At 45.0% G+C, this 26,307-nt stretch overlaps 1 protein-coding gene and 2 pseudogenes across 5 annotated transcripts in view; 1 reads left to right on the forward strand and 2 right to left on the reverse strand.

Annotated features, from left to right (window-relative positions):
- LOC134966166 (zinc finger protein 436-like) overlaps positions 1 to 26,307 on the reverse strand; it is a 125,348-nt gene that overhangs the window by 10,004 nt on the left and 89,037 nt on the right. The window contains exon 1 of one of the 5 annotated variants that reach the window (XM_063942709.1): positions 3,973 to 4,185. The exons of the other annotated variants lie outside the window; for them this stretch is intronic. The gene's annotated coding sequence lies outside the window, so the exon portion shown is untranslated. Of the gene's footprint in view, positions 1 to 3,972; positions 4,186 to 26,307 lie in introns of those variants that run through there. 5 annotated transcript variants of the gene reach the window in all.
- On the reverse strand, positions 8,763 to 8,881 carry LOC134967051 (5S ribosomal RNA; annotated as a pseudogene).
- On the forward strand, positions 14,316 to 14,434 carry LOC134968327 (5S ribosomal RNA; annotated as a pseudogene).

The following is a 26,307-nucleotide window of genomic DNA, read 5'->3' on the forward strand; positions in this document are numbered from 1 at the left end:
TTCAAAAGAAGATATATTTTTTTTAAACTCATGTCGACCTTTTGACCTGTCGACCTAGAACATGTCGACCTAGACACCCTATCGACCAATACATTGTCGACCTAGTTACTGTCGACTTAGAGACCGGATCCCTCTGGATTGTAGTAGGGAACTGATGACAAAGGGGAGAAAGGGAGGTTGGTTAAGCACCTTCAGTATGTTCGAGAACGCACCCTAGGTCTTTACAATAATAAAATATATATGTATATATCTGTAAAGAAATAAAATCCATGGCAGGATATTAAAATTAATTTCCCTGCCTCTAGGACAAAGACAAAAATCCAAGGATAATGATGGTTTTCCCACTGTAGTAACCATTTAAGTGCAAAGCCACACAAGGTTTTGACTTTAGCCTGATTCAGATACCATTGCTCCTGCTGTAGTGGTCGCCAAGTGCTGATGTTCAGTACTTTACACATGTGCAGGATCCAGTGTCGTTGGAAGCTGAATGGTTGCAGACATCAAGTGATTTGGGAGTGGCGATGGCCTCTGTGTCCCAAAACAGAGACGTGACATCTCCATTTTGTGGGAGTGCCAAGGCCAGGATATCCACCTTCCGACTGAAATTTCCTGGCCTTTCTGTAGAAGCTGTGGAGGTTAGCTTGCGTGACCCCATGGGTCACTCAGCCAACCGATGGAGTCGCAAGAGTTTCGATGCTGTGCCTTCAGGTGCAGCACTGGATCACAAACGCACGCAGGATGCATCTACTTATACCAGACAGGTCCAGAGCTTAAACCTAACCCTCCCCAGGGGTGCCTAACACTAACCCCCTCGGGTGTCTGTAAAACCAACACCCCTCCCTAGCCTACCCTAAACCGTACTATACCACTATGATCAGTATGCTGGCGTCAGTCTCCTGACCATTTCTGGATTCCAGCGGGTGTCGGGGTTCCAACAGCCGTCATATTGACCAAATCCCTACCAGACATCGCCTGCTGTAATACTACATATGTGCATTGCTGCTGCTTCCAAGTAAGCAGCAGCGATGCACACTCTTACCACATCTGAATCTGGTCTCGTGTGCAATTGATCCTACCGTCAAGGCAAACCCTGGTGACTACATCCATGGTAGCCACTTTTATTGTTCATACAGGGGATACGGTCATTAGGTCGACCACTATTGGTCGACATGCATTAGGTCAACAGGGTCACTAGGTCTACATGGTCATTAGGTCGACATGAGTTTTTCACATTTTTAAAAAAAAAATTAACTTTTTCATACTTTACGTGGACTACAATTGGGAATGGTAACCTGTGCTGAGCGCGGTTCCGGTATGAATGGTCGACTATGTTATGGTCGACAGTCATTAGGTCGACATTGACATGGTCGACACATAAAAATGGTCGACACATGAAAGGTCGACATATGTTTTTTAACTTTTTTTGTGTCGTTTTTTGCGTAAAGTGACTGGGAACCCCAATTAGTGCACCGCGTCCCCTCGCTTCGCTCGCCATGCTTCGGGCATGGTGCCTTCGCTCCGCTACCGCTTCGCTCGGCACACTTTACCGTTCCAATCGTAGTCCATGTGGATCGTAAAGTATGGAAAAGTTCCCCAAAAGAAAAAAAGTTAAAAAACTCATGTCGACCTTTTCATATGTCGACCATTTTCATGTGTCGACCATGTCGACCATGTCAATGTCGACCAATAGTGGTCGACCTAATGACTGTCGACCATGTGAACGGATACCGCTGAGCGCAGTGGTAGTGGAGTGAGGCACCTTGCCTTCGCTTGCCATGCGAGGGGACAAGGTGCACTAATTGGGGTTCCCCGTCACTTTACGAAGTAAACACCACCAAAAAAAGTAAAAAAACTCTTGGTCGACCTTTTGACCTGTTGACCTTATGACCCTGTTGATCTAATGCATGTCGACCTAAGTTGTGCCGACCCAACGAACCATACCCTTCATACAGAACCACTTTGTTCCCAAACAGCTCACAACTCCAAACAGCAGCTTGGACAAGATTAGCTGCAAGCCTTTCCCACCCCTCTTGATCACAGCAACAAGCAGGAATGTCCAAGAACCCAGTAAGTTACATTAAGTAGTATAACCAATTTACAGCCACTCGCTATTTAAAATAGAGAAAGTCACAAGCCCAGGCCAGATGAAGATGTGACTGTTAATTGGATCACACTGACAATAAATGCCGTTCCTCTCAAAGCACACTGGACTTATTTTGATTCTTACAGAATCATTTATTTAGGGATTTCTTATAAATGTAAAAATATCCTTCTACTGTTACTATTACTAACAGCGCCAATTCCCACTCTTGTTTCCCCTAATAAATTACAACCCTTCAAGTGTCGGATCAATCTGGGGTTTTTGTTCTAGATTTGGTCAGCGTCATCTATTAATATAGGGTCTGATTCATAGTTGTACGCTATGCCAATATGTACGCAGTTGAGCAATTATCGGCTGACTGTTCATGCGTCTAAATCGCACTGTGCATGTGCTGCGACGGTGTACACAGCGAGTATTCACAAAGTGTCTGATAGCCAAAGACCACTTGTGGGTGTCTCAACCTGCGACTGCGATCCGGTACGCAGTAGAAAGGGTTCTGGCGTCTTACACCCTGAGACATGTTGCGTGACCACAGGGTTACTCAAAACGGTGATCAAATATCTGTGACGGATACTACGTCTTTGTACGCAGACGCTGAGATTTGCAGCAGTGCTTCTGAAACAGCCATAGAGACCCAGCAGCCTGCAGGCCGAGCATAGGAATGGAAGAATACCTAATAAAATTATTTGAAACTTATTTTGTTGGAACATGGGATCTGGCTGCACCTTCCCTAAGTGACTTCATTTTGACTTTTCTTACTATATATGATTACCACCATATGCTGCAAGGGGAGAATCAGGTTTATAATTTTAAATTATGCATTTTACCTTTGCTACAGAGTTACAGCCTGCAGAAGACACTTGTGCTATTACTGTTTATACAAGAAATGTTTCAACTACATGGATCATAGCACAGTAATAGTACAGGAGACACTTGCAAGCTACACTAACAAATCATAAAATATGTATAGAGTTACAGATTTTTCACATTTAAATATTTTTTTCCCTAAACAGATAATTCTGCACAACTATGGTTGCATTCCTGCCACGCTGGTCCCTGCCCTCCTGGCAACATACCTGCCACAATGGCCTGCCGCCTCACTAGCCCCTGACTTCATGTCACCACACCAGCCGCTGCCTTCCTGACAACAATCACATTGGTCCCTATCAGTATACAAGACACTCTGCCCCTTGCCAGTATACCAACTATTCTATCCCCAGCCTTTCTGCCACCACCCTAGCCCCTGCCTTCCTGTCACCCCACCAGCCACCCTGGCACCTGCCTTCCTGCCCCAACCATCCACCTACCACACTGACCATTGCCTTCCTGCCACCCCACCAACCACACTGGCCCCTGCCTTTATGCCATCACCCCAGCCCCTACTTGCTGCCACCTCACCAGCCATACCGGCCCCGGCCTTCCTGCCACCCCACCAATACCTAGTTCATGCCATTACCTGCCTTCCTAACACCCCACTAGCCACACTGACCCCGGCCTGCCTGCCACCCCACCGGCCCCTGCCTTGCTGCCAGCACCCTGTCCCCTGCATCCCTGCCAGCTCACTGGAAGTGTCCGAGCACCAGCACACTCGCACAGGGACTCCCAGCCTCCCATACACGCCGCCCCAATCTCTGCTAGTCTCTCCCCAAATGCACAGATCTTTCCCGACCCCCTCCCCAGTCACACAGCGCCCGGCGCCCACAGCCCCAGACACCGGCCTAGAACCCCGGCTTCCCGGCCGCCCGTAACCACAGCAGCCCATTGTCATCCCCTGATCCTCCCATTGGCACGGTGGGGTCTTTGTCACCAACCCCACTCCCGCCGCTCCCCTTGGGGTTCCCAGTCTCCGCAGCACGGAGGGAGCGTGTTACCTTCTGGTGCCGCTCGGAGCGCCGGGCCGGGGCCTCCTCTCCAGGCCAGTCCGCTGCTCCAAACTTTCAGCCAACTGCAGTGCACCTCGCCTGCAAGAGCTCAGCCATCTTTAGCATCTTCCCATCCCCCATAGAGGTTCATTCCAGCGGCCTTATCATCCCTTTAATTTAGGGCCCTTAAAGGGGATGGCAGAGCCTTTGTTGTCCGCAGACAGTAACTCCTCCTCACCCGATCCTTAAAGAGGCCGCCCGCGCTGCGCATCCCTGTATGGCTACACAGCCGGGGACTCTGCTGCTGCTATGTGCACTGTGTAATAAACGCTGTGTGCAGCAACAACGGGGCCAGCATTCGCCTCACACTAACGTCTAGTCGGATAACATTAGTAGATTCCAAAGGGGAATATTCATTTTTAATTGTAATCTGCTTAGTAAGTGAGGATTCCTTATAGCCACATATTGCAGCATTAAGGAATCTTTGGGGAGATGTAAGAAGAGGTGGTAAGTGCCAAAATGCAGCCAAAAATCTGAAAAGCGATGTTTTCGGACTTTGGGGGCAATTCGGAGCTGATCGCTCCCCAGCATTTTAGCACAGCGGGCGATCAGGTCCAAACTGCGCATGCACCGCAATGCGCAGACGCATTGCATGGGTACAAAGCAGATCGCCGCTCAGCGTTGGGTTTGTGCGACTGATCCATTCACACATGCGATCGCAAGGAGATTGACAGGAAGAAGGCGCTTGTGGGTGGCAACTGACCGTTTTCAGGGAGTGGTTGGAAAAATGCAGGGGTGTCCAAGCGTTTGCAGGCAGGGTTCTTGACATCAATTCCAGACTGATGTGATCGCAGCGGCTGAGTAAGTCCTGGGCTGCGCAGAGACTGCACAAAATCTGTTTGTACAGCTTTGCTACACATGTGATCGCACACTTGCACAGCAAAAATACACTACCCCGTAGGTGGCGACTATCCTAGCGCAGCAGTGCAAAAAGCTCCTGCTAGCGATCAAGTCTGAATTACCCCCTTTAGCCACATTTCCCATATGTACCAAGTTCCAGAATGCAATACTTTCCAGAGCTTGTACCTGGTGGGCAACTCCATCTTTAGATGACATTGCCCAATAGAAGCCTTTGGCTTCTTATCGCAATCCTGAAAAGGGATCCCTCCCAGTGTTCCCTGCAGCGCGTGCGTCATCTGACATATGCACATAAGGTCTCCCGGGGCATAAACCCGGAAGTCCTTGTATCACAAAGGACTACTCATTATGTACCCGAGAAGTGGCGGGATGAATCACATCCACATTGCAATGCATAGTACATACCGCCCTCTGTATGAAACGAGATAAAGTAGAGAAAAATCACTTTACGTTATCTGCAAATATCTCTCGATTTCATTGTCACCATATTATTGTATGGTGACGAAAAATCATTCAGATGTTATTAAAAAAAACAATAGAGCGCACTTTTGTGGCTTATCGTTTTTTCTCATATCAGTAGGAATACCTTCTGATAAATATGCTAACCTGCAATTGCTGGGCGACTTCTGTGGTAGTCTCGGGTTGTGCACGAGATCTTGCAATGTTTGTGTAAATGCATTCTGTGCATCATGGGAGATGATGTCAAACCGAGGCAACTCTTATTTATTTATTAACAGTTTCTTATATAGCCCAGCAAATTCCGTTACAATTTGAAATAACAATGATATAACAGAACTGGGTAATAACAAACAGTCATAAAGGTAGGACGGCCCTGCTTGCAAGCTTACACTCTATAGCGAAATAGGCATGGATACACAAGGATAGGTGCTATCTATTGCATAGTTGATTGCCAGATTGCAAAGATTCTTGGTGGGCTATATGATATGGTCATACAGCAATGATGTGAGGAGAGTCTTATTGTGCATGGTAGGGCATTACACAGAGTGGGTGCAGCCCGATGAAAGTACTCGTGAGTGGGAGCAAGTAATGAGTGTGGATGAGAGACGCAGGTCTTGTGAAAAGCGAAGAGGTCGGGTTGGGAGATATTTAGAGATAAGCAAAGTGATGTACGTTGGTGTAGTTTGGTTAATGGCCTTGTGTGTGAGTAAAAGTATTCTACATTGAATACGGTAGAATACAGATAACCAATGGAGGGACTGACAGAGTGGATCTGCAGACGATGAACGTCTAACGAGGAAGATTAGCCTCGCAGCTGCATTCAGAATGGATTGTAGTGGTGAGAGTCTCAATTTGGGAAGACCAGTTAGGAGACTATTGCAATAATCAATGCGGGAGATAATGAGAGCATGGATTAGCGTTTTAGCAGTGTCTTGTGTAAGGTATGGTCGTATTTTGGATATGTTTTTTAGATGCATGTAACATGATCTTGAGACAGATTGAATGTGGGGAACAAAGGACAGATCAGAGTCAAGGATGACACCTATGCAGTGAGCTTGTGGGGTAGGGTAGATTGTCGAGTTTTCAACAGTGATAGAGATATCAGGTTGGTACCTACTATTGGCCGGTGGAAAATAGGATTTTGGTACCTACCGGTAAATCCTTTGCTCGTAGTCCGACGAGGATGCATTAGTACCATGGGGTATAGACAGGTCCACCAAGACCAATTGGCACTTTAAGAGTTTGAGAGTGTGGGCTGGCTCCTCCCTCTATGCCCCTCCTACTAGACAGTCTAGAAACTGTGCCCGAGGAGACGACATACTTTGAGAGGATTATACACAGATAGTGGTGAGATTCATACCAGCTCACACATACAAGGCATGTCAAGCCAACTAAGTTTGAACACTCAGCAACAGCTAAAACATTACTTAGAAAGTAACAATGCAGTACTCAACTAAACAAAGTGGTACTGAACCAAATAACATTTGCAGGAAAATGAAGCGCTGGGCGGGCGCCCAGCATCCTCTACGGACTACGAGAAAAGGATTTACCAGTAGGTACCAAAATCCTATTTTCTCTTACGTCCTAGAGGATGCTGGGGTCCACATTAGTACAATGGGGGATGTACCAAAGATCCCAGAACGGGAGTGAGAGCGCGGAGGCTCCTGCAGAACTGATTGACTGAACTTCAGATCATCAGAGGCCAAAGTATTGAACTTATAAAACTTTGCAAACGTGTTCGACCCAGACCAAGTTGCAGCTTGGCAAAGTTGCAGTGCCGAGACAACCCGGGCAGCTGTCCAGTAAGACCCCACCTTACGAGTAGAGTGGGCCTTAACAGATTTTGGACACGGCAGTCCTGCCGTAGAATAAGCATGCTGGATAGTAAACCTGATCCAGCGAGAGATCGTCTGCTTAAAAGCACGACACCCAATTTTCTTGGGATCATATAGGACATCATATGTTTAGAGAAATACCGCACCGGTGTATAATAGATATTAAATATCAATTTTAATTACCAAAATAAAAGATACAAAGAAAACGTGGTTTTCGAATTCTAATTTGGTGGTGTACCCTGAGTCAATATAACTACTGACGACAACAATATGGAGAAAAAAAATAGACTCTTTTGTGGGCGCACTCTTAATTTGAAATAATGTATGAAATGTTGAAGATGAATATAAGTATAAAATGTAACTTTTATTAGTATCACTGGATAAAAACAATCAGTGGTCAATAAGGTAAGGTAACATTCAAATATTATGATGAAGTGACTAGCAAATAAATGCTGATGCTAAGTAGAATAAAAATAAAATGAACTAAATAATAGTGCAATTAATAACAATGAAATGCTAATATTAGCATAATAAATTCCGGCTGCCAAGATACAATCAGAGTGTCCAAAGGAATTGACCTATATAGTTTTTAAAGACAAATAAGCTACCAATGTGTGTTAGCCCCGCATTAGTAAATAATTTGAACAGTTTATGAGAACTCAAAAGACAGGAGATAATATAATAATAATAATAATAATAATAATAATAATAATAATAATTTTATTTATATAGCGCTCTTTCTCCAACAGGACTCAAGGCGCTTTACAGACATCAAAAACAATACACATGATACAGAGGATTTGAGTAATACAACAATAGACAAGCAACACAGACATAAAAGAAAAACCTTAAGCCCACAGAAAGCATAACGCAGGATTGGTGCAGGTATTTTGGGTAATAACTTCCAAGGGTTGTGTATTCCACCCTCATAGGTACCAAGTGCAGCAGCCATCTTGGGCGCTCAGCGTAGGATTACCCAGGGTGGAATAGTCTACCCCTAGAAGAGATGACACAAAATGGGGGTGATTTCAGAGTCCTACAGTTTAGAGTAGGGTTCCAACAAAACCACAAGGTCCATGTATTTTTCATCCCATCCACAAGTGTACCATATGGGGCAGCCATGTTGGGCGCACTTTGAAGGTTACACTGTGGGAGGTGAGCCATACAAGGGCCAAGTTCATATATGGGAAAACTGATGCTTATGTAGTAGTATGATGTACCCTGCATGTAGGGCACAATGGAAAGGTGTGCAATCAGTGGAGGTAAACATTACAGGAAAACACATGGTGGGGTGGAAGCGAGCAATGAAGAGGAAAGAAAAACAAAAAACAAAACAAAAACACAATAGCAGGTAACTAGTGGCCAAAGTAGGAGTGGGATAACATTTTGATCAGATCTTAGTACGGCTGGGAAGGAGAATGTGGGGGGCATACTCAGACGCAATGGTGATGTCCCTGCTGATCCTGGTCCTCTTCCCCCACAGTTCCCTGTTCAACCAGCTTTCATGAGAGAAAGAGCAGTAGGAAATAAGATAGCAGGGTGAATCTGCTGTCAGTGTTAGACTCTGAGCATGATGGACCAGTCTGGACTCTACTAAACTGAGTCTTCCTCAATGGTCGCCCACTAGAGTACTGACCCAGCCCAACACTAATTAGCTTCCAAGATCGGACGGCTTTGGGCGTTTCCAGTGTGGTATGATAGTAGAGAAAATTGAACGATAATGGAAACTCTGGAATCACTGATGAGAGTTCACAAAATTTTTAGTATAAAGAATTAGATGGATCTGCTGCCAATGTTAGACAGGGGTAAACCCTGAATCAATGGTGAGAGTCCATGAAAGATAGGTAGAATTAGAATGAACAAAGATTGTAGGCCCTCAAAAAAATAACAGAATAACAGAGTAGCAAAACTGCAATACAACTGAGATATTTCTAGTATCAGATACCAAAAAGTATCAAAAGTTGAGCCAAGGAAGAAAGGAATAACAATGTAACCAATACTCAGTAAGTTTCCATGAGGCTGTGAGTGCATATGATCAGTATAAAAGAATATCTGAAACAAACACAATCAAGCTAGATAGGAGACTTCAAACATAATATTAATTGACAACTGAGTGCTGATTCACACACTGGCGTCTATTGAATTATTTAATTAAACTAGTAATGGCTGCTAGAGATGATAAATCAGTTAGTGTGGATGACAGTTAAATGATTATACCTTCAAAAAATAAAAGAAATAAAGCAAGGTAGCAATGCTGGGGATGAATAAATAAACAGATATACTGATGTTACCCACAGCAGGTCATTCAGCGAGGTTGTCAGATGAATAATTGTGAAAGATGGGAAGAATTAGAAATAAGTTAGCAATGCTGGGGGTAAATAAACAAATGCAATGATATTACCCACAGTGAATGTCAGAGGGAGAGTCCTGATCCTAGTGCATGAAATTTCGGTCACTGTAGGAAATGAACGGCAGGCGTGGGTTGACATTCAGCACTCCGGGCATGGGAAAAGGAAAGGCGGTCAAAATGCCGGAAATAGTCTCAATCGTGGTGGATAGTTCTGCGGGGCTGGAAAGGCACAGGGCAGCGGCAGGTGTCAGTGAATGTGCGGCACTCTGGAGAGCCGGAAAGGAGAGGCGGTCGGAAGACGCGTTACACCCGTCTGCTGGGCTTGATCACTTCCTGTTGCGGACTATGTCCCTGCAGGTTTTTAACGTGGTCTGAGCCGGTTCGTATCCAATCATTGGACGGATGTATATCATAGCAGTTGAGATAAATAAACGGATTGGTTTCTTGCCAGCTGCAATCATTAGGCTCATGCAGCCTAACCAGGCTGTATATTATATTCAAAGACCAATTGAACTCGGCAGGGAAAACCCGCAGGTGATATCACATAAAAGAGAAAAAGAGAGAAAAAAAAAGAAAAAAAAAAAGAAAAAAAAACGGACGGGATATCCCCCTACGACATTTTTTCAATTGTGACACACAGGGTTTGGTCTATTGTTTAATCTGTAGCTGTAATCAATGTTATGTTGGCATGACCTCAAGAACATTTTAAACCAGAATCCTTGAGCACATGGGAACCATCAGAAATGCCTCATCAGACTTGTTAAAGGGGAAGAAATTAACATCTGTAGCAAGACATTTCCACGCGCAACACCAAGACTCTCCCCATGAGATACGTGCATTTGGGCTTGAGAAAGTCCATTTAGGTATACGGGGAGGTGACCAGAGGAAAGAGCTCATTAAAAAAGACAGTGAGTGGACATTCAGGTTGGCTGGATTAAAACCATTGGGCCTTAATAAGTACATTAATTACAGTGTCTTTTTATAAATACACATTCCTCTTCAATTCCAATCTACTCCAATGAAGATAGGATCTATATATCTTATATAGGACCCATAATTCAGCCACATTTGCATTATGAATCTCTGCAATATCTCATACACCACACATTTACCCTCACTTCATACCATTGCCATTACCTAATTTTCACTAAATTTTCCTTCTTATACTTTTAGATTTTTTTTTAATATCTTGTTGTCATTAATAATTTGTAATTCTTCAGATTCCCACTGATACATACGTTATGACACCGTTTACTTTCACTGATTTTTTATAACAAATTTTCCTTTACTTTTACCTTAATCTATAAATTTGTCAACATGTATAAATAAGATTTTAAACCTACCGGTAAATCTTTTTCTCCTAGTCCGTAGAGGATGCTGGGGACTCCGTAAGGACCATGGGGTATAGACGGGCTCCGCAGGAGACATGGGCACTATAAAGAACTTTAGATGGGTGTGCACTGGCTCCTCCCTCTATGCCCCTCCTCCAGACCTCAGTTAGAGAAACTGTGCCCAGAGGAGACGGACAGTACGAAGAAAGGATTTTTGTTAATCTAAGGGCAAGATTCATACCAGCCCACACCATCCACACCGTATAACATGGAATATACGCAACCAATTAACAGTATGAACAAAACAGCATCAGCCAAAGACTGATCTTAACTGTAGCATAACTCTTATGTAAGCAATAACTATATACAAGCCTTGCAGAAATATGTCCGCACTGGGACGGATGCCCAGCAACCTCTACGGACTAGTAGAAAAAGATTTACCGGTAGGTTTAAAATCTTATTTTCTCTTACGTCCTAGAGGATGCTGGGGACTCCGTAAGGACCATGGGGATTATACCAAAGCTCCGGACCGGGCGGGAGAGTGCGGATGACTCTGCAGCACCGATTGAGCAAACATGAGGTCCTCCTCAGCCAGGGAATCAAACTTGTAGAATTTAGCAAAAGTGTTTGAACCCGACCAAGTCGCCGCTCGGCAAAGCTGTAATGCCGAAACGCCTCGGGCAGCCGCCCAAGAAGAGCCCACCTTCCTAGTGGAATGGGCCTTTACCGAATTTGGTAACGGCAATCCAGCCGTAGTCCCGCTCAAATTTTCAATACTGGCGGGGGATTATATAATATACTGCCTCCGCAACCTATATATATATATATATATATATATATATATATATATATATATATATATATATATATATGTGAGCCAGTCCCTAGAGGTTTATTATTGCTGCCCAGGGTGCCCCCCCCTGCGCCCTGCAGTGCCCGCTGTGTGTGGGAGCAATGGCTCGCAGCGTTACCTCAGAGAAGATCTGAAGTCTTCTTTCTTCTTATACTCACCCGGCTTCTATCTTCCGGCTCTGTGAGGACGGCGGCGCGGCTCCGGGATGAACGGCGAGGGTAAGACCTGCTTTCCGACCCTCTGGAGCTAATGGTGTCCAGTAGCCTATGAAGCAGAGCCTATCATTTAAGTAGGTCTGCTTCTCTCTCCTCAGTCCCACGATGCAGGGAGCCTGTTGCCAGCAGTGCTCCCTGAAAATAAAAAACTTAACAAAATTATTTTTCAGAGAAACTCAGGAGAGCTCCCCTGCAATGCACCCAGTCTCCTCTAGGCACAGGATCTAACTATGGTCTGGAGGAGGGGCATAGAGGGAGGAGCCAGTGCACACCCATCTAAAGTTCTTTATAGTGCCCATGTCTCCTGCGGAGCCCGTCTATACCCCATGGTCCTTACGGAGTCCCCAGCATCCTCTAGGACATAAGAGAAATCTTATTTATTATTCCTGCATTGCACATGTCCTACCTTATATAGGCATTACACTATTCTCTCACTTTATCTCACTACATATCCCTTCTTCTCACATCATCATCTCATAATTTCATTAGACACTTATATTTTCACTGATCAATATCTCACCTTAATAATTTTGATGATATCTGCAATTGTTCATCCCTTCAATTATTATCTTTTCCTCATCTATTCATTTTTCTCATACCCCACCCCCTTTTTTTCACACATTTTTCTACACATTTGTTTGTATTTATTAATTTTTCACACATATCACCCCGTGTGTTTTTTTCTTATTGTTATAGCCATTTCTAGCGATTTATATCTCAGCTCTTATCAAGAGCCTAACGTCTACCAATCCTTTTTGTTTTCGCTACAATATTTCAGCTTCTAATTTATGATCCAGAGGGTTAATTATTGTCAATTTAATGAGTTATTACTTGTTCAATCTATTTGGGTTATTCTTATAATGTACCGTTTATTTAATATCTCTATTTATTTATTTATTTCCCCCCCCTTTTTTGTAGAGGGTGTACTAATGGCATTATGGCCACATCTCCCCTAATAAGCGTTTGTCCAATAAGATCGATCAGAACCAGCATTTAAGCCTTTTCTCTGGCCCGGTACTTTAGGCCATTAGCTTCTTATAACCTCTCAATATATTATCTACATTGTATATATTCCCTCCTTCAGTAATAACACTAAGGTATCTGTGGTCCTGGAAACTCTTGTAAATTTATGTTTTAAAAATTATTTTTTTCTTTGGCTGCGTTTTAAATTTCTCTGTTTTACATATATATTTTTTTCTCTTATGTGATATCACCTGCGGGTTTTCCCTGCCGAGTTAAATTGGTCTTTGAATATAATATACAGCCTGGTTAGGCTGCATGAGCCTAATGATTGCAGCTGCAAGAAACCAATCTGTTTATTTATCTCAACTGCTGTGATATACATCCGTCCAATGATTGGATACGAACCGGCTCAGACCACGTTAAAAACCTGCAGGAACATAGTCCGCAACAGGAAGTGATCAAGCCCGGCAGACGGGTGTAACGCGTCTTCCGACCGCCTCTCCTTTCCGGCTCTCCAGAGTGCCGCACATTCACTGACACCTGCCGCTGCCCTGTGCCTTTCCAGCCCCGCAGAACTATCCACCACGATTGAGACTATTTCCGGCATTTTGACCGCCTTTCCTTTTCCCATGCCCGGAGTGCTGAATGTCAACTCACGCCTGCCGTTCTTTTCCTACAGTGACCGAAATTTCATGCACTAGGATCAGGACTCGCCCTCTGACATTCACTGTGGGTAATATCATTGCATTTGTTTATTTACCCCCAGCATTGCTAACTTTTTTCTAATTCTTCCCATCTTTCACAATTATTCATCTGACAACCTCGCTGAATGACCTGCTGTGGGTAACATCAGTATATCTGTTTATTTATTCATCCCCAGCATTGCTACCTTGCTTTATTTCTTTTATTTTTTGAAGGTATAATCATTTAACTGTCATCCACACTAACTGATTTATCATCTCTAGCAGCCATTACTAGTTTAATTAAATAATTCAATAGACGCCAGTGTGTGAATCAGCACTCAGTTGTCAATTAATATTATGTTTGAAGTCTCCTATCTAGCTTGATTGTGTTTATGTTTTCAGATATTCTTTTATACTGATCATATGCACTCACAGCCTCATGGAAACTTACTGAGTATTGGTTACATTGTTATTCCTTTCTTCCTTGGTTCAACTTGATACTTTTTTGGTATCTGATACTAGAAATATCTCAGTTGTATTGCAGTTTTGCTACTCTGTTATTCTGTTATTTTTTTGAGGGCCTACAATCTTTGTTCATTCTAATTCTACCTATCTTTCATGGACTCTCACCATTGATTCAGGGTTTACCCCTGTCTAACATTGGCATCAGATCCATCTAATTCTTTATACTAAAAATTTCGTGAACTCATCAGTGATTCCAGAGTTTCCATTATCGTTCAATTTTCTCTACTATCATACCACACTGGAAACGCCCAAAGCCGTCCGATCTTGGAAGCTAATCAGTGTTGGGCTGGGTCAGTACTCTAGTGGGCGACCATTGAGGAAGACTCAGTTTAGTAGAGTCCAGACTGGTCCATCATGCTCAGAGTCTAACACCGACAGCAGATTCACCCTGCTATCTTATTTCCTACTGCTCTTTCTCTCATGAAAGCTGGTTATATTATCATCTCCTGTCTTTTGAGTTCTCATAAACTGTTCAAATTATTTACTAATGCGGGGCTAACACACATTGGTAGCTTATTTGTCTTTAAAAACCATTTAGGTCAATTCCTTTGGACACTCTGATTGTATCTTGGCAGCCGGAATTTATTATGCTAATATTAGCATTTCATTGTTATTAATTGCACTATTATTTAGTTCATTTTATTTTTATTCTACTTAGCATCAGCATTTATTTGCTAGTCACTTCATCATAATATTTGAATGTTACCTTACCTTATCGACCACTGATTTATTAGTATCACTGGATAAAAACAAAGTTACTACTTATATTCATCTTCAACATTTCATACATTATTTCAAATTAAGAGTGCGCCCACAAGAGTCTTTTTTTTTCCATATTGTGATCATATAGGACAAACAAAGAGTCCGACTTTCTGTGACGAGAAGTTCTCTTCACATATATCTTCAGAGCCCTTACGACATCCAAGAACTTTGATGTAATTGAGGAGTCAGTAGCCACTGGCACCACAATAGGTTGGTTGATATGAAATGCCGACACAACCTTCGGAAGAAACTGCTGACGTGTCCAGAGCTCAGTTCTATCTTCGTGGAAGATCAAGTAAGGGCTTTTACAGAATAAAGCCCCCAGCTCAGACACACGTCTAGCAGAAGCTAAGGCCAACAACGTGACCGCCTTCCATGTAAGAAACTTGACCTCTACCTCCTGTAGAGGCTCAAACTAATCCGACCGGAGGAACTGCAACACCACATTAAGGTCCCAGGGTGCAGTAGGCGGTACAAAGGGAAGTTGGATATGCAGAACTCCCTTCAAAAAGGTCTGAACCTCAGGGAGGGCAGCCAATTGTTTCTGAAAGAAAATGGATAGGGACAAAATCTGGACCTTTACAGAACCCAACCTCAGGCCGATATCCACTCCTGCTTGCAGGAATAGGAGGAAACGTCCCAGTTGAAACTCCACCGTAGGAAACTTCTTGGATTCACACCAAGAGACATATTTCTTCCAAATACGATGATAATGTTTAGACGTTGCCCCTTTCCTAGCCTGTATGAGGGTAGGAATAACCTTCTTCGGAATACCCTTCCGAGCAAGTATCAGGCGCTTAACTTCCATGCCGTCAAACGTAGCTGCGGTAAGTCTTGATAGGCAAACGGCCCCTGCTGCAGCAGGTCCTCCCGAAGAGGAAGAGGTCTCAGCTCTTCTTGCAGTAGATTCAGAAGGTCCACGTACCAAGCCCTTCTTGGCCAGTCTGGGGCAATGAGGATCACTTGAACCCTTGTTCTCCTTATGAGCTTTAGGATTCTTGGGATGAGTGGGAGTGGTGGAAACGCGTACACTGACTGGAACACCCACGGAGACACCAGGGCGTCCACTGCCACTGCCTGTGGGTCCCTCGACCTGGAACAATAATGCTGAAACATCTTGTTGAGACAAGAGGCCATCATGTCTATTTGGGGCAAACCCCAAAGGTCTGTTATTTCCGTGAACACCTCCGGATGGAGACCGGATGGAGATTGTGTATGCCGAGGAAGTCTGCTTCCCAGTTGTCTACTCCCTGAATGAAGATAGCCGACAGCGCCAACGCGTGCTTTTCTGTCCAGAGGAGTATTCTCGTCACCTCTGACATTGCCGCTCTGCTCGTCGTTCCGCCGTGTCGGTTTACGTAAGCCACTGTCGTTACGTTGTCCGACTGCACTTGAATGGCCCAATTTCTTAGAAGAGGGGCAGCCTGAAGAAGACCGTTTTAGATGGCTCTTAGTTCCAGGATGTTGATGGGCAGGTCGGCTTCCAGGCTTGACCACCGTCCTTGTAAGGTTACTCCTTGAGTGACTGCTCCCCAGCCCCGGAGGCTCACATCCATGGTTAGAAGGACCCAGTCCTTAATCCCGAACCTGCGGCCCTCCAGAATGTGAGGCAATTGGAGCCACCAGAGGAGTGAAATCCTTGCCCTTGGTGACAGATTAATTCTCTGGTGCATGTGGAGGTGAGATCCCGACCACTTGTCCAGGAGATCCAGTTGGAAGGTCCGAGCCATCTTTCCCAATAGGCGAATGCATTGATGAACAGACACCCGGGGTGGCTTCAGGACCTCCCGGACCATAGCTTGTATCACAAACGCCTTTTCCTGCGGAAGAGACACCCGCTGCACTTCCGTATCCAGGATCATTCCCAGAAATGACAACCTCTAGGTTGGTTCCAAATGTGACTTTGGTAGGTCCAGAATCCAACCGTGACTCTGGAGCAGTCCTGTTAGAACAATGGACTGCAGTAGCTTCTCCTTGGACGATGCCTTCATCAGCAGATCGTCCAGATATGGAATGATGTTCACCCCTTGCTTGCGGAGGAGAATCATAATATCCCGCCATCACCTTGGTAAACACCCTCGGTGCTGTGAAGAGGCCGAATGGCAGGGCCTGGAACTGGAAATGACAGTCCGGCAATGCGAAGCTGAGATAAGCCTGATGCGGCAGCCAGATCGGGATGTGGAGGAACACATCCTTGATATCCAGTGATACCAAGAATTCCCCCTCTTCCAGACCTGATATCACCGCCCTGAGAGACTCCATCTTGAACTTGAACTCCCTTAGAAAGGGGTTCAATGATTTTAGGTTCAGAATGGGCCTGACCGAACCATCCGGTTTCGGTACCACGAAAAGGTTCGAATAGTAACCTTTGGTCAGCATGTGAGGCGGCACTGGCACAATGACCTGTGCCTCCACCAGCTTTTGGACAGAATCTTGTAGTACCGTGCTGTCCTCCAACAGAGTTGGTAAGCCTGACTTGAAAAAGCGATGAGGAGGGAGACTTTGAAATTCCAGCCTGTATCCCTGAGACACAATATCTATCACCCAGGGATCCAGGCCGGACAATACCCAGACATGACTGAAGTGTCTAAGTCTTGCTCCCACTGGCCCCACCACCGGGGCGTGCAGTCCACCGTCATGCGGAGGACTTTGGCGTACCCGAAGTAAGCTTTTGTTCCTGGGAACCTGCAGCGGCAAGTTTCTTGGATATAACCCGACCTCCCCTAAAGAAGGTATTGGATGTTCTGGCCTTTCTGGGCTTGTTAGGCCGAAAGGACTGCGGCGCAGATGAAGAGAAAGATTTCTTCGGAGCAGGTGCTGCTGAGGGAAGAAACGGAGACTTACCCGCTGTAGCAGTGGATATACATGCGTCTAGAGCTTCCTCAAAGAGAGCCTGACCTGTATAGGGTAGGTACTCCACACTCCTTCTGGATTCCGCGTCGGCCGACCACTGGCGCAGCCACAGTCCCCGACGAGCTGAAACAGACATGAAAGAAATTCCCGCAGCCATGGAACCCAGGTCTTTCATGGATTCTACCATAAAACCTGCTGAATCATTATGTTGCGTAAATACAAATCAACATCATCCTTATCCATAGTATCCAAATCTTCAAGTAAGGTGTCCGACCACTTTACTATTGCCTTTGCAATCCATGCAGTAGCAATAGTGGGACGTAATATGGCCCCTGAAGCAGTATACATTGATTTAAGTGTGTTATCTATTTTCCTATCAGCCGGCTCCTTTAGGGCGGTAGATCCTGGAACAAGTAAAACCACCTTCTTTGAGAATCTGGACACAGAGGCATCAACAATCAGCGGGTTTTCCCATTTTTTTTCTATCCTCCTCAGGGAAAGGAAATGCCACCTGGACCCTTTTAGAGACCTGGAAGTTTTTCTCCGGGTTTGCCCATGCTTTTTCAAATATAGCATTCAATTCCTTTGACGCAGGGAAGGTTAGCGAGGCTTTCCCTGATAGCCTCTATCAACAATTGCACCCCCTTTGCAAGAGATGCAGACCCCCGCAACACATCCCCATCTGTAGTGTCAGAATCGGTATCCGTGTCGTCTTGTGTGACATGCACAAGCGCACATTTGTGGGGGTATATAGCGGGCCTATCCGTTTAGTAGATAGACTGTCTAGTTAGACAGTCAATAGATAGACACCATATATTAGACAGACATTAGGTCGTCAGGGTCAAAAGGTCGACATGGAAAAGGTCGACAGGTCAAAAGGTCGACATGGTCAAAAGGTCGACATAAAAAAGATAGACAAATGTGTTTTTTGTTAATTTAACATGTTTTTGGATTATTTCATACTTTCTCTATCCATGTCGGCATAGAGATGGTTATAAACCTTGTGGCGAGCGCAGCGAGCCACCGTGCCCGAAGCGTGGCGAGCGAAGTGAGCCCCGCGAGGGTATGCCTTTCTGCAATTGGGGTGCCAGATGACAAAACTATCCACACAAACCACAAAAATGCAAAAAACATGGTGTCTACCTTTTTCATGTCGACCTTTTGACCCTGTCGACCTTTTGACCTGTCGACTTTTTGACCATGTCGACCTTTTGACCCTGTCTAACATATGGTGTCTATCTATTGACTGTCTAACTAGACACTATCTTTCAAACCGGAACCTATAGCGGGGCGTCCTGAGGTACAAGAAACAGGCCACACTGCCATAGAGCTATGTAATACCTGGGTTGCAGATTCATTACTTGCAACCCTGTCAGAAATCTGAGAAATCCAAGATTTGATAGAGGAAAACCACTCTGGTTCCCTTGCTGGTATCTGTGCTATCCTGATTACATGGAATGGGATCATCCTGGGAGGATAAATCCTCTGCAGCATGTGACACAGTGTCCCTGGACATAGCTAAAGGAGACCACCAAACACTCCACACAAACACAGGTGGGGGCAGACAGAGTTTTCCCCCCAAAGAATGGCAAGAGAGACACAGAGATCGGAGCCAACCCACACCACAGTACTTTTAGTAAAGGGAGACCCCTTACCAGCGCAGACTGTGTCCCTTAATAGGAGACACAATCGTTTTACAGCCTCCCCCTCCCTTCTACAACCCCCTGGTACCGTGTACTGACACAGCTGGAGTTGCTGTGGAGGGACCTGTTCTTCCATCCAGCACTGTGCAGGCAGGAAAATGGCGCTGAAACGCTGCTGGGTCTGCTCTGTGGAGAAGCTCCGCCCCCTTAATGGCGCTGTCTTCCCGCTCTTCACAGATTATACTGGCCTGAGGAGAAATGTGCTGGCTGAGATCCGCGGCCCCCGACAGACTTGCTGACCAGTGTGGGGGTAAGCGCTGGCCCAGGGTGCCCCTCACAATGCCGCACCATGTGCCTCTGGACCTTCATAGGAGCGCAGTTAATACTGCGCTCCCTCCCCTGTGCCGCCATCTTCACAACGGCCCCCCGCTTGCTAGGGGGGGTCGGTGTCTCACTCACCACTCTTCAGCTCTGTAAGGGGTTGGCGGCATGCTGCTGATGCGAGTGGTCCCCTGTGGCGGAGAGCGATCCAACCCCTCTGGAGCTCAGTGTCCAGTCAGTGGCTCAGACCCTGCAGGGCAGACACTGCTCCCCCACTTAGTCCCATGCTGCAGGCAGGTTGTTGCCAACAGCCTCCTGTAAAACAATAAACTCTAAACTAACTTTAACTAGAAAAGCTCAGTAGAGCTCCCCTAGCTGTGACCGGCTCCTCCAAGCACATTTTCTAAACTGAGTCTGGTAGGAGGGGCATAGAGGGAGGAGCCAGCCCACACTCTCAAACTCTTAAAGTGCCAATGGCTCCTGGTGGACCCGTCTATACCCCATGGTACTCATGTGGACCCCAGCATCCTCTAGGACGTAAGAGAAATATAATTAACGCTGTTTTTGAAATTTTAAGTTTGAGATGGTGAGATGTCATCCAAGATGAAATGGCAGAAAGACATTCAGTGACACGGCCCAGTACAGATAGGGACAAATCAGGGGAGGATAGGAAGGTTTGAGTATCATCTGCGTACAGATGATACTGAAATCCAAAACAGCTGATTAGTTTACCAAGAGATGAGGTATAGATAGAGAAAAGTAGAGGACCCAAGACTGAGCCTTGCGGTACTCCAACTGAAAAAGGTAGCGAAGAGGAGGTAGATTCAGAGAAGCGAACACTGAAGGAAATATACGTTATGTTAAGAACTTACCGTTGATAACGGTATTTCTCCTATGTCCACAGGTTTCCACAGGATAACACTGGGGATATGATGGAGCGACAGCGGATTGGCACCAAACGATCACAAGCTTTCTGGCCTCCCACCGACTCAGTCAAATCAGTTGTTTTCAAAGCATTTAGGCAGGAGCATTATGTAGAACCCTATTCAGGCGAGAACACCACACAAGCACACCCTTCCATGCAAGAGGGAAGAGGTTAGGGAGTATAAAGATTCTCAAATCAGGTGCGTCAGGGTGGGATCCCTGTGGACACAGAAGAAACACCATTATCAACGGTAAGTTCTTACCATAACGTATATTTCTCTGGCAGGGTCCACAGGTTATCCACAGGATAACATTGGGACTTCCCAAAGCAATTTTTAGTGGTGGGGACGCTCCTGATTAGACAGGAGAACCTTTCGCCCTAATTCAGCGTCATAAGAGGCAAAGGTATCCAAGGCATAATGTCTAATGAAAGTGTTAATCGAAGACCATGTGGCTGCCTTACATACCTGTTCTGCTGAAGCACCATGTTGTGCTGCCCATGAAGGACCTACCTTACATGTAGAGTGAGCAGAGACATTAGCTGGTACAGAGAGATCAGCTCGAGAGTATGCTTCTGAAATCGTCATTCGGAGCCATCTTGCTAGCGTCTGTTTAGTAGTAGGCCATCCCCTCTTATGAAATCCGTAGAGAATGAAAAGAGAATCTGTCTTTCTGATGGCACTGGTACGATCTACGTAGATTCTTAATGCATGGACAACGTCCAGCGACGCTTCTCTCACAGACAGTCCAGATACCTGAAAACCCGGGACTACAATTTCTTCGTTAAGGTGAAACTTAGAGACCACCTTTGGAAGATAACCAGACTTCGTTCTGAGAACTGCTTTATCTGGATAAAAAAAATCAGAAAAGGAGATTTACATGACAGCGCTCCTAAATCTGATACTCTTCTAGCTGATGCCATAGTCCAGTGATGGCTAACCTTGACACTCCAGCTGTTGTTGAACTACACATCCCAGCATCAGTTTTAGCAAGCCCAAATAGCAAAACTGTAGCAGGGCATGCTAGGATGTGTAGTTCAACAACAGCTGGAGTGTCAAGGTTAGCCATCACTGCCATAGTCAGTAGAAAGAGTACTTTAGCTGTTAACCATTTAAGATCCACTTTAAGTGGTTCAAACGGAGCCCCTTGAAGGGCTTTGAGGACCACACTTAAATCCCAAGGTACTGCAGGAGGAACAAATGGTGGTTGAATGTGCAGCATTCCCTGGAAAAAAGTGCGCACATCCTGTAAAGTGGCAATTTTCTTTTGAAACCATACAGTCAATGCTGAAACTTGAACTCTCAAGGAAGCCACCTTCAAACCCTTATCCATTCCTGCCTGAAGGAAATCTAAGATTCTGGATACTCTGAAAGATTTTTGATTCATATTTCTTTCACTGCACCAATCAATATAGGCTTGCCATATTCAGTGATAAATGCGAGCAGAGGAGGGTTTCCTTGCTCTAAGCATTCTTTGAATTACCTGTTGTGAAAAACCTCTTGACCTCAGGATAGAGGTTTCAACAGCCACGCCGATCCAGATGCCTGTGATAACAGGGACCCTGCATTAGTAGATCTGGACGTTGAGGGAGCAGAATTGGAGCATCCATCGACATCCTCTGCAGATCTATGTACCAATGTCTTCTGGGCCAAGCCGGAGCTATTAGAATCACCGCACCCTTTGCTTGTTTTATTTTCTTCACCACCCTGGGTAGCAGGGAGATTGGAGGAAACAGATAAGCCAGATGAAATTCCCATTTCACTGACAGTGCGTCCACAAGGATCGCTCCAGGGTCTTTTGTTCTTGACCCGTATGCCGGAACTTTGTTGTTCAGATGGGACGCCATGAGATCTATCTCTGGCAACCCCCACTTGTCTTCTAGAGTCTGAAATACTTCCGGGTGTAGAGCTCATTCGGTTGCTCGAATGGTGTGTCGACTGAGAAAGTTCGCTTCCCAGTTTAGGACTGGAACGAACACTGCGGACAATGCTGGAAGATGGAGTTCTGCCCACTTTAGCATGTGACTTACCTCCTTCATTGCTTTTTTGCTGCGAGTTCCTCCCTGATGGTTGAGGTGCGCTACTGCTGTTGCATGGTCCGAGCAGATCTTGAATGGTTTTCTTTGCAGAATGTCCTTTGCCTGAATCAGTGCCATGTACAGTATATGGCCCGAAGTTCCAACAGATTTATTGGCAGGCAACTTTCTTCTGTGGTCCATTGTCCCTGGAACCATAATTTTCCGGACACTGCTCCCCAGCCCTGAAAACTGGCATCCATTGTCAGGATCTCCCAATCTGATATCCAAAAGGGTCTCCCCTTGTCTAGATGGGATGTCTGTAGCCACCAGGCTAATGACCTTTTTACCCTTACTGGAAGTACCATCATTTGTTTCTTTATTATCTGATGTACTCCATTCCATCTGGTCAGAATCTGATGTTGCAAAGGTCTTGAGTGGAATTGTGCATATTCCACCATGTCGAATGTTGATACCATCAACCCCATCACTCGCATTGCCGTGTGAACTGATATTGTTTGACTGTGCAACAATTCCTAAGTCATTAACTGCACCTTGGATATCTTTTCCACAGATAAAAAAAAATTCTGCAGACTTGAATCCAATACAGCCCCAAGTGAATCATCCGTTGTGACGGAATCAGAGACGACTTTTGCCCTATTTATGAGCCATCAGTGTTTCTGTAGACAAGTTATTGTGTGTTGGAGATGGCTCAAGAGCAATTCCTGGGATTGTGCCAAGATTAAAAGATCGTCGAGGTATGGGAAAACCCTTATCCCCTGTTTGCGGAGATAAGATGCCATAACCGCCATGATCTTGGTAAATACTCTGGGGGCTGTGGCTAACCCAAAGGGTAATGCCTGGAATTGAAAATGTTGCTGGAGGATAGCGAACCTGAGGTAACACTGATGGGATAATGCTATTGGCACATGCAGGTAAGTATCCTGTATATCCAGAGATACCATGTAATCCCCTGGTTCCATGGCCAAAACTATGGAGCGTAATGTCTCCATGTGGAACCTTGGGACCCAAATGTATTTAACATTTTGAGATTGAGGATGGGCCAAAATGACCCATTTGGCTTCTGGACCAAAAATAGGTTAGAGTAAAAACCCTGCCCCCGTTGTGCCTGGGGTACTGGAATAATTACCCCGGACTGAAGCAATTTCTGAACTGCTTCTTGCAGGGCCCTGGCCTTCGCCTCTATGTGAGACAGGCTGGTGCAAAAAAACCTTCGAGGAGGCTGCTTCTTGAAAGGGAAAACATAACCCAGAAATACCACTTCTTGCACCCAGGCGTCTGTTGTCGACTGCTGCCATATGTGTGCAAACTGAAGAAGACGGCCCACTACCTTGGAGTCCCCCAGGTGGAGGCCCGCACCATCAGGCTGATGGTTTCTGTTCTGGTTTGGAAGCTGGCCCTCTAGCGGCCCACTGCTTCTTTGATTTACCAGACTTATTGTACTGGGTTTGCTTTGATTAATTTCTACCTTTTATTTTACCTTGCCACCGAAATGGCCGAAATCCCGAGCCCTTAGGTTTAGGATTATAACTGGCAGGAAACCTGACCTTCTTGGATTCAGCTTCTGACTCCAGAATATCTGTCAGTTCCTTACCAAAAATAATGTTCCCAACAAAAGGCAAAGCTTCCACAACCTTTTTGGATTCTGAATCAGCTTTCCATGTACGTAGCCAAATTGCTCTGCAAGCAGCTACCGTTAAGGCTTTAGAAGCAATCGTACCCATATCCATTGCTGCTTCTTCTAGGCATAGCGCAGCCTGTTTTATATGGGCTTTATGGGACTCCTGCTCCCTAGTAGGTGCTGAGAGCCCATTCAACTACCGCTTTTGCCATCCAGGCTGAGGCCATAGCAGGCCTTATGACTGCCCCTGACAGAGAAAATAGGTTTTTCAAAAAACGATCAAATCTTCTGTCTGTGACGTAGATGGCAAAAGGTAAAATAGATTTTCGCACTAGTCGAATGACGTGCGTATCTACCTTAGGAGGCACTTCTCTTTTTAAACAGTCCCCAGTTGGAAAAGGGTAGTAAGAATCCCATTTTTTTGGAATTCTATATTTCCTATTGGGCGTAGCCCAAGGTTCCTCCATGATTTCCGTCAGCTCTTCTGACCCTGGAAACTCAACCCTAACTGTTTTGGGACGTTTAAACACAGGTGCTTTAGTTTTAATTATTGGGGAAGCTGAATCTTCTAGAGACAGAATAGTCTTCATTGCTCCAATTAACTCAGCTATATCTTCTGAGCTGAAACTCTCCATTTGTTCTTCATATGGTGAAGTAGAGTATATGGAGTCATCATCTGTTGTATCATCCTGTGTAGCCTGTGAATTTGATGATATATTTACCCTTGGTTTATCAGCTTGTTGACTTGTAGAAGCTGTAGGGGCTATACCATAAGATGAGAGCTGCATGTATGGGTTAATAGTGTACCCTGTCATATGGGGAGAAAGCAGATGGTACAGCATGTGTGGTACAATTTTTTTAATCACACACAAAAACATACAATTTGTGCAGATAGCAAAAGGACTTCAGACAGAAGCGTCCTGACTGCTGGCATATCACATATAAAACATACAATTTGTGCAAATAGCAAAAAAGACTTCAAACAGAAATGTCCTGAGTGCCGGAAAAATTATGGACAGGCTGTGAAATTACCAGAAAGATATGAGAACCGGTGGAAAACAGTTCTCAATAGAAGTTCTTTAATATATCACCAGTACAATCTTCCCAGGTAGGCCGCGTTAAGGTGTATGTTACCATGGAAACGGCGCCGATGACGTACTTCCGCTGAGGAGCGGAAGTAACATCACGGAATGCCGGAGGTAGTCACAGAGAATGGGCGGGATCTTCATACACGTGTGGGACGTTCTCCAGACTTCCACACCAAAGTCAATATTAATGCCTCTGATTGGTTCACCGAAAGAGGTTGGTTTTATGGAACAGTAAGATTGGACGCAATCACCCTTATAAGGAGGGATGGGAGAGAGACATTTTATTCACTGCCTTGATAAAGACCCTAAGTACAGGGTTGAAACGCGTTGGATTTTGTTGGAACAGTGTACCCTGGAGTTCTGCCTGAGGGATGTGGAGGACTTGACTATTGCCAGGAACCTATCCCAGACTGCCTACCCGGGAGGATCGTACTGGTGATATATTAAAGAACTTATATTGAGAACTGTTTTCCACCGGTTCTCATATCTTTCTGGTAATTTCACAGCCTGTCCATATTTTTTCCGGCACTCAGGACATTTCTGTTTGAAGTCTTTTTTGCTATTTGCACAAATTGTATGTTTTATATGTGATATGCCAGCAGTCAGGACGCTTCTGTCTGAAGTCCTTTTGCTATCTGCACAAATTGTATGTTTTTGTGTGTGATTAAAAAAATTGTACCACACATGCTGTACCATCTGCTTTCTCCCCATATGCTGAGTACACGGGAGTAGAAGAAACCATTTGGAAGGAATCATTCCATATATACAAAAGGGACGTATAATTAAGTATTCCTTGCATCATCCCTTTTTTATGTTTGTTGACCAATGTGGCGCTCTGTGTAACGTATACCATCTATCCAAAAAAAATTCTGTCAATATTGAGTGTATTGGAGAGACACTTTTCATTGGTATCCGGTTTATTGAGCTGCCTATTTTGCGCAGTGTGTCTAAATATCACTTAGAGT

This window comes from Pseudophryne corroboree, chromosome 10 (assembly GCF_028390025.1).
Source record: "Pseudophryne corroboree isolate aPseCor3 chromosome 10, aPseCor3.hap2, whole genome shotgun sequence".
NCBI classification, from domain to species: Eukaryota; Metazoa; Chordata; class Amphibia; order Anura; family Myobatrachidae; genus Pseudophryne; species Pseudophryne corroboree.